We start from the raw sequence: 8,926 nt of genomic DNA, 5'->3' as shown, positions 1-8,926 counted from the left end.
TTATCAAGGGACTGAACCCTTACTTGTCGAGGTCATTACTTCCTTTCGGCAAAGACACTTTAGACCGAGTTTTGGATCTTGCTTGATGTATGAGGAGCAGAACAAAGAGTTTCATGAAATGTGAGACAAGGGTAAGGGAGGAGCTAGTGATTCCAGACATTCTGGACCACATTGTGGTCATGATGGGGACAGTACGAGCCCGGGCGTATGGTCGTCGGAAGCTGTGGGGACCCCAGCCAGATCCAAATGAGACCCCCAGGGGAAATGGTTTCCGTGAGGTAGGGAAATCGATGATCGAATCGTCTAGGCGGGAATCAATATCAGAATCGACCAGGAAATGGCAATCAAAGACCAGGTTACCAAGGTCAACCACAATAGAATGGACAGTTTAGGCCCCAGATGGCAGCTCTTTCGGGTCCGAGAATTATCTCCCCAATTTCAGGCAACTGCTATAAATGTGGACGACAAGGACACCGGGCTAGTACCTGCCCACATGGATTTAGGGCAGAGCAGGGATGACAGGGACAGGCACCACCAGCTCGTGCCTTCGCAACTGTTGCAGGACAGGGAAATGTAGCAGGTACTTTTGCTACATCTCATAACAGTCTTAGAGTTCTATTTGACACTGGTGCATCTCATTCTTTCATTTCTCGTTAGCTCGTTGAAAAAGAAAATGTTAAAACCACCCACTCCCTAAACCTTTACGTGTTGAAACACCATTAGGAGGTTCAGTGATTTTGTATGATTACTGTAAGGACTTTGAGATCTCTTTTATGGGTCGTGAGTTCGTAGTAGACCTTGTAATTTTGGGTTTCGAAGGTTTTCACTTCATATTAGGAATGGATTGGTTAAGTAAGAACTATGCTACCTTAGATTGTGCTGCGAGGTCCATTTCTTTTAGTAGCCCTGGATTTCCTTTTGCCACTTATGAGTGCGGTACTCGGGGAGATTCGGTGATGTCTAGTTTCTTGTATTCGGTGGAAATACCGGAAAAGGACATTAGTGCGGTGGAAGTGGTACGCAATTATACCGACGTTTTTCAGGAGATCCCTAGACTGCCGCCTAAGCGAGAGGTAGAGTTCCGGATAGACTTGCTACCAGGGACAGCTCCAATTTCCAAGTCAGCGTACAGACTGGCGCCAAAGCAGCTGGATGAGATGAAAGTTCAACTTGAGGAGTTGTTGCAAAAGGGGTGAGCCTTGTTGTTTGTGTTTGACTTTTGTTGTGGTGTGCTGTGTGTTTATTATTTCTTATTATGTGTTGATATAAGTATAAACCTTTTAAGGTGTGTATGAACTAGGTTTATACGTCCGAGTAACTCGCTGTGGGCTGCACTAGCTATCTTCGTGTCCAAGAAGGATGGTACTTTGAGGATGTGTGATAAGAGCCCAAAACTGCAGTTTTAACCCTGTAACAGCCATACTTTTAGACCAATTATGTGAGTAATAATTAATAGTTAATACTGATTACGTGTTTTTATGCATTTCAGGCTTCAAAGTCCATTATGTGCAGAAATGTGCCACTTTAGCGAGATAAAGGAGCAAAGGTCGGTTGCTAAGGAGTTCTGTTATTAAAGGCCAAGATTCAAGAAGACAAAGCCTTTCTAAAGCCCGGTCAAAAGCTGAAAAGTCGACGCGGGCAGAAACAACACACAAAGTCAGCAGAACTTCCGAAGGCCGTATCTTTGGACTCAGACCTCAGAATGGGGCCTACCTTATGTCAAAACGACCGGCTCAAAATGTGCTTTCCAATGGTTTAAGCCTTGATCCAATCAGAGGAGCAAAAGTGGACGAAAGGTCTGTTGAAGCCAACTGCAGTTGAAGAGGCCTTTTTGGACTGAAATAATTGGGTTTTGGGCCTAATTCTCTGGCCCAAAACATGGCTCCAAGCCCATGCACGATTTTTGGATCTGAAAGTATAAAAACGAAAGCTTTACTCTTTGTTAATAGTAGATAGTTAATGGTAGCTAGTTAGACCTAAAACTATAGATAATTATAGATCTAGTTTTCATGTAATAAAATTAAGTTTAGTTTTAAATTCAATTCTTGTTTTAGATTAAACTCTTAGAATCATTATTCTTAATTAGTTTGATAAATAAAATAGCTATTTGTCAATTTCAATTCTGGTCATTTACAATTGTTTAGATCTAGTTCCATGTTAAATTAATTACTTTAGAACAAGTAGATTATTAATTTAGTATTTGAATCCACTACACCAGAATTGCGGATTAAGGACGAACCTATAAGACTGATTTTACCGTCCTTAATAAAGTACTTGTATACCCGTCGTACACTCTTCAAAACCGTCGCAGGTACAAAGTCCAGGACTCTTTAAAGATTTGACCTACTCATAATAGAAAACATGAAACCCAGCCGTCGTAATCCCAAACATTTTCCTCGCCTTCCAAAATCCCCTTTTCTTTGGACCCGTGTTTCTGCTTCACTTCAACCTAAAAAAATCCTCTTCTGCCTTTCTGTCTGTGGAAGCCGCCCCATAATCCCTTGATTTGGGTGAAGAATCATTCTTCTCTCATGGGGATCGATTCGGAATGGAAGAAGAACCATTTCAAAATCCTATATTTAGCCCTAGTTATTCATCCAATGAAAACATTTCAATCAAAATTAGTACGTCCCCATTTCTATTCCTTTTTCTAAAAACCTCGCCTCAAAGCACGCAGCTGTCCATGGTGAAGCTCAATTCCAACGCCCCACTATTCTCAACTCCTCAAAAGAGGAGCAGCTTCTCGAATGCTATTTTTCTGAAATGCTATAATAGAAAGGAATGTGTAGTAGCAGCAGCTTCTCAAATGCCCATCAATTGTTTCGGTGCAGCAGCCGTCGATGAAAGATTTGTTTCAAGAACGTGTCGGATAGTTGAGTCAAGTATGTGGTGTGTTGGATTGTCAATGGGGGTGATGAAGGTAAAGGTAAATTTGTCCATATTTTGGCTGCTCATTTCGACATCGTTGCTCATTGTCAGGTATATATATTGTTGAAGGCAGGAAACGCTTATCACAAATACAAGGTGAAGAGGAACTGTTGGCCCAAGGTCCGTGGTGTTGCTATGAATCCTGTTGAGCTTCCTCATGGTGGTGGTAATCACTAGCACATTGGGCATGCTAGTATTGTTCATCGTGATGCCCCTCCAGGACAGAAAGTTGGGCTCATTCTTGTCGCTAGGAGGATTTGGTCGCCTCTCAGCGGGTCAAGCCGCGCCAATTCTTTGCTAAAGAGAAGGCTTAGATATATTATGCGTTCGTTCTCAACTTTTTCTTTCGAAGTGATCTGTGTCAGACATTTGTTATTCACATTTTGAGAAAAAAAAGGTATATATATTGTTATTATTATTATTTTTCTAATTTATTGAATTTGTTTAGTGTTTTTCTTTTTATCTATATTATTTATATTAATATTGTCATTTTAATTTTAGTATGCAAGTTGGGATTATTTGATTGGGAACATGTAGTCAACGTAATCGTGTTGTCTAAGGTGGCCCTGAAGCCGTTGTCATAGGAAGACCAAGATGTCAGTTGGGAAACCAGAATGCCTTGCTCATGACAAAATAGCTCAATGACTCTATCTTGGGGCAAGAGTGTAACTAGATGTAAATAAATTTGTAAAATGCATAGTGACTAAAGGTAGTTATACAGTAAGACTACTAGTGTGTACTAAGAAGAAGAACTATGGGTTGTGATAGAAGGCTTTGGTATATTGAAATTACGAGTAGTGAATGAGCAATATAGAAGTATAATATGTTGTGTAATTTACATGTAAAGGACCGAGTCATTTACATGAAATAATGTTAATTATTAGGTATATACACTTTATAGGTGCTTGTTTATATATCTTATGTGGAAATGATGAATTGAGTGTTTATATACGCTTAAGTTACAAATCTTTTTCAGCTCTTGATGTCATCTAGTCTTGAGGAGGGATCATAGGAAGTGTTCGTCTTTAGTTGGTGTAATTGTCAGGCATTGTTAAGGTTTAGTCTAGTTATTATACATTCACATTATTCTTATACAAAGTAAAATGAAATTAGTGGAAGTTCATTGTTTCGATGTTTGAATCGTAAATTCCAAAGATTAGGTTGGGCGCGATTCAATTCTACTAGCTTTAGTCCCTGCTTTTTGTTTTATGTTTGCTATCTACTAATCTACAAACACGAGTCCTTATATAAATTCAGAAGGATTATGGCACGTTTTAGCTAAAGGAATCCCAGTTTTTTTTTAAAGCTTTTGAATCATTGCGTTTATGTACTTGTTTCTCAATTTGTTTAGTATCTTATTGTTGATATTCATGTGTCAGGGTGCTGGTATTCAAGAACTAAGGTTCTAGCTGCTTTCAAATCTATCTTTTTGGCTTGTTTAGGCATGTGTAAGATGTAGCTTGGCAAAGTATATTAATCGGATCAAATAGATTGGTATTAATTTTCATAGTACTTACTTTGTAATTGGCAAACATGAGTGTTGTTAACAAGTGTTGCCTACGTGCATGTGCAATTAAAGCAAGCTGAATTCTCCAAGCAAGCTGATAATATAGTATGTAAGCAGTAGTTTTCTTGGTTTAGTTTTCTGGGGTTGGTTCAGAAGAGTCCTGAAAAATCATGCTTGGGAATGAGGTCTCGGGGTTTGAATAAGATTTTTAGATCTGCAAGTCTTCTTTCCAATACAGTTGGATTCACCTCGTTTCAATATCTACACAGTAAGTTAAGGCTGTTTTAATACAGAGAGCTCCGTCAGAATTTTTCTGACCAAGTTCTGTGTTTGGTCGCGTTCTGTGAATTTTCTGTTAAGAACCTGCTTTCATGGTCTAAACGTTAGTTGTAGGTAATTTACTTATGTTTCAAACCCAATTTACCTTGTACTAATCCAAGTTATACAAAGGAAGTTACGACAGTTTTAGTGAAGAAAGGTCAATCGGTATTTTTCCTGATAACCTTCGGTTTACAATCAGGTCAAGTGAATTCCTGAGTGGGAATTAGGTTTTTGGGTATGAACAAACATTGTAGAGATTGGAGTGTAGTTTCTGACCCCTTTGGATTTGTATCAATCCAACTTATATAGAGAAAGTTAGAACTGTTTTAGTAGAGTGTGGTTAAACATGATTTTAATCTTGGCTATTATAAATATACTGAACCGATTGATTGATGAGTATTTTCCTATATAATACAATGTCTGTTTGATTATTATTTTAAATTGTGGCTGAAATTCATATTCTTGACATAATGATATTTGCTTAGAATGCATGATCTTAAGCTTGATTATTATATGTTGAGATTTGCTTGAAATATCGTATTGTTATTGACTTGAAACTTTGTTACGTGGATAAGGACAAAAATGGAAGGTGTATACATAGTCTGATGAGGTCATAACTACCAGAACTCCTTGATGTTTATTTTACCCCTCTAGAAGGAAACTAAATGCCTTAGTGCCGATGTCCTGAGGAGTAGGGCCTTCCACTTCTGAAAGGGAATGAACTAAGTGCCTTTGTGGCGATGCCCAGAAGACGTGGAAGTTTATTGTTAACCCTTGTGTGGCAGATTGATTATATTTTCTCCGTCTATATTAGAAACGTTGAGGTGTGCACTTGTTAGCCAATTGAGGCTCTTTTTGGACTTATATAGTCTGGGCTTCCGCATAGCCATATTCAAGACTGATGTCCCACTAGAATATGGCTAACGGAGTAGTTCCCATTATATGAGGGAGGCGTATGGGCATTGTACAATCGGCACATGGGTATGTGCGATCATGGTAGGTTCTAAACAACTAAATTAGGTCCACAATAATTATGCAAAACACTACGGGAAGTACGGAATATAATTAGTATCAAAATCTTAATTTCTGCATCTCTTCTTTAACTGGAAATAGAGAACATGCAATATAATTCTCATTGAGTAGGTGGCTTTCCACATAGGATTTGAACTAGATAACTGTGTATATAAGGTAGATGGTGCTAGGAGGTGCTCATGGTATATAAGGTACTTAATGGTAGGAAGCACTCCTCTTCAGACCATGAGTCTATGGAGTGTAAATGAACATAGTGATTTCGTGGGTATCTCTTGAATGAGTTCAGGACAAATAATTCTTCATTAGATATGATAGCTGATTAATTTTTCTTAAGTATTGGACTATTTATTGATGGCTTTATCTACTTATATCTACTGTTTATCTATTTTTCTTAAACTTATATCTACTATTTGTGTGTACCAATGTTGATGTATGAAGTCTATCTATCGTATATGCCCTTTTTTGTATATCGGTTCTTTCTTGGCAGCTCGTGTTGTTGTAAGTAGGGACAAGACCAATGATGTTGGGGCAGTCAAGCAAGTATATATTGTATTTCCTTCAACCTCTCTATACCTAGTTATGCTTTAAGACTAATTTGGTGGGTTCCAGCCTTGCAGGACCAAGAATGAGAATGAACTAGTTGCTTCCCAAAGTTTAGAAGGACTTGAGGTTTATAGTTTGGATGGTAAGTAGCCTACTAGATACTTAAACCTTGATGCATGTTTTCAGTAGTGCCCTTTTGTGTTAATTATTCGATTTTAGTTTTTAATATATGAATGATATTATTAGGTACAAGAAGGGATATCAAAATTAAAAAATGGAGAAGCTTGGAAAAATGTTTTCAGCCCAGTTTTCCTATACCTCAATTCGGGTCCGTTGGAACAAAGAGGCAAACACTTTGGAAGGCTGCAGATCACCAGGTTGATTTTATCTTTAGTAGATTGATTTTGTCAACATGAAGTGGCCTAATCCCTTCTTGTGATCTTAACTTATAAGTTTTGCTATATATGTAACAATGTCATTTTTTGTTTATAAATGGGGTGTGAAGTGCAAAGTTGGCCATATAGTTTTCCACTTTCAAATGATTTTCTTAAGTATGAACAAAGAGGTTTGGTCTACGGTAGGTTACTCGTCGGAGATAGGTTTTTCTCTTTGCATACATTGTGCTCACATGATATCAATTTGATGCATTCCTTTATTTCAAAATTTGTCTCAATCTCGAATAAGAGAACAATAAAAAGTTTGATGACATTTCATGTAATAATTACAATATGAAATTAGTGCTCTTGTTTTTCAATTCATGTACATCAACAAATTAGATATACATGTGGGTTCCGCTCATGTTAGGCTAGCTTTACCAGGAGAAGATGGATCTTGGCAGAAGGCAAGGTTTGTTACTATAACTTAACTACTTTATTTACGTACATCTTATGTGCATAGGTATTATATTATGGGTACCCTTATATTATTCATTGATCTGGTCATAAGTAGTCTTGCAGAGTAACTTCTAGTTTCATTCGGACGAACCAAAGTTAACTCTTGTGAACTCACTTCTATGTGTGGAGTGGTGCTGGACTGATAATGCTCCTGCCGTGTTGTTTGCCTATGTTTGGTCTAGCTACTTGTTTCATCTCTAGAAAACTCTCAAGGTTGTTTACCCTCATAAAAGGCTGTGCGATTCACATGAAAGAACAAAATGTGCAAAGGTGATGAAGATCGGAATTTCAAATTACAAATCATTTTTTTCATTATGTTCTTATTTTGCCTTGTATACTTTGAAAGCCTAGCTAGTTGTTGGCAATTAAAAGTTTGAAAACATTGTAAATTTTGGAAATTATCAATGTATTATATATCAATTTTTGAAATGTGTTGTTTTAGTATGTTGTTTGTGTAACTGATTATATGATCTGAGAAACTTCAAATCAGGTAGCAGAAAGCGGGGTAAATTCGCATAATTTTTTTTAAAATTATTTTAAAGTAATACGACGGGGAACAATGTCGTTAATAGACTTCTCCATAACAAAATACGACGGAAATCCATGTCTTAAACTCATACCACAAATTTACGACGGTTTGTTGAGTTCTAATTTTGAAAATTCGCTATCGTAAAGCAAAGGTAATTTACGACGGTTTTGAGTGTCCTAAATTTAACGACGGCATGAACTGTCTCATGCCCGTCGCAATTCTAATTCAGCTTACCATGCTGTTTGCCGTCGTTAATATTAACGACAGGGCAATACACGACGGAGTCTGGGACACCATTTCCCGTCGCAAATCTAGATTTAGGACGGATTTAACCGTCGTTTTTTGCCATTTCTAGTGTAGTGATCATTGTTTTATTATTCATTAGATTAAGAAAATAGTGTTCTCCATAAGTTAGTTTCATTTCCCTTAATTGTTTAATTTCAATTTGTAGATTCAATTAATTGTCATTATTAGTGTAATTCAATTATTGCATTAGTAGTTTTGAATTGGGTTTGAACAAGCAAAGTTTCAATCTTTATATCATGTCTTGTTTGAATTCCATTGGGAATGATAGCGTGATGATTCTCGGCTAAACCTCCATTGAGGGGGTTGAGAAGCCTTGATGAAAGCTTGATTCCGATTATCGTAGAGTCGCCGTAATTTCCTTTCCACTCTAGAAATGATTAGTTCACCATGAGAATGGGTTTAATCGTTCACATACTAGTTATGAATTGGTAGGAATGCCATGTGTAATTAGGGATTAGGAGTAACCATATTATTCTGCGAAGCAGTTCAATTCGGATTACGACGATTCGTCGTTAGTATGATTAAGTCAAGTTAAGGTGGAATCAATCCCCCTCTAACTCCATATCATAGAATCAATGTAGCATTCCCAAAGTTGTTCTAATAGTCGATTAGTTGCATCTTGTGGGTAGTTGCATCGTAGTCTAGTTGCCACTTCGTAAATCTCTCATTAGACTTTAGAGTTAAGAGTATTTATACGTAGAAAACATAGCATGCGGAAGGACTAGGAGTGGAACGAACTTCCTACTCCACTCTACTTCGATAGAATTGAGAGTAGAAACTTTGATACATATAGACACGTAAGATAGTTTTAGTTTACTTACGTTTTGATATTCATTGTTTATTTCGTAGGTAAACTATCAATTTTAT

The 8,926-nt window shown here is 37.3% G+C and overlaps 1 long non-coding RNA gene across 1 annotated transcript; it reads left to right on the top strand.

The window, feature by feature from the left end:
- The first annotated feature begins 6,039 nt into the window (after positions 1-6,039).
- On the top strand, positions 6,040-7,174 carry LOC147492658 (uncharacterized). Its single transcript, XR_015200297.1, has 3 exons — positions 6,040-6,328; positions 6,398-6,473; positions 6,578-7,174. It is a non-coding gene; the product is annotated as an uncharacterized LOC147492658 (long non-coding RNA).
- Positions 7,175-8,926: the final 1,752 nt, after the last annotated feature.

This window comes from Coptis chinensis, chromosome 6 (assembly GCF_015680905.1).
Source record: "Coptis chinensis isolate HL-2020 chromosome 6, ASM1568090v1, whole genome shotgun sequence".
In the NCBI taxonomy this organism is placed as follows: Eukaryota; Viridiplantae; Streptophyta; class Magnoliopsida; order Ranunculales; family Ranunculaceae; genus Coptis; species Coptis chinensis.
This window is presented reverse-complemented; position numbering and strand designations above follow the sequence as displayed.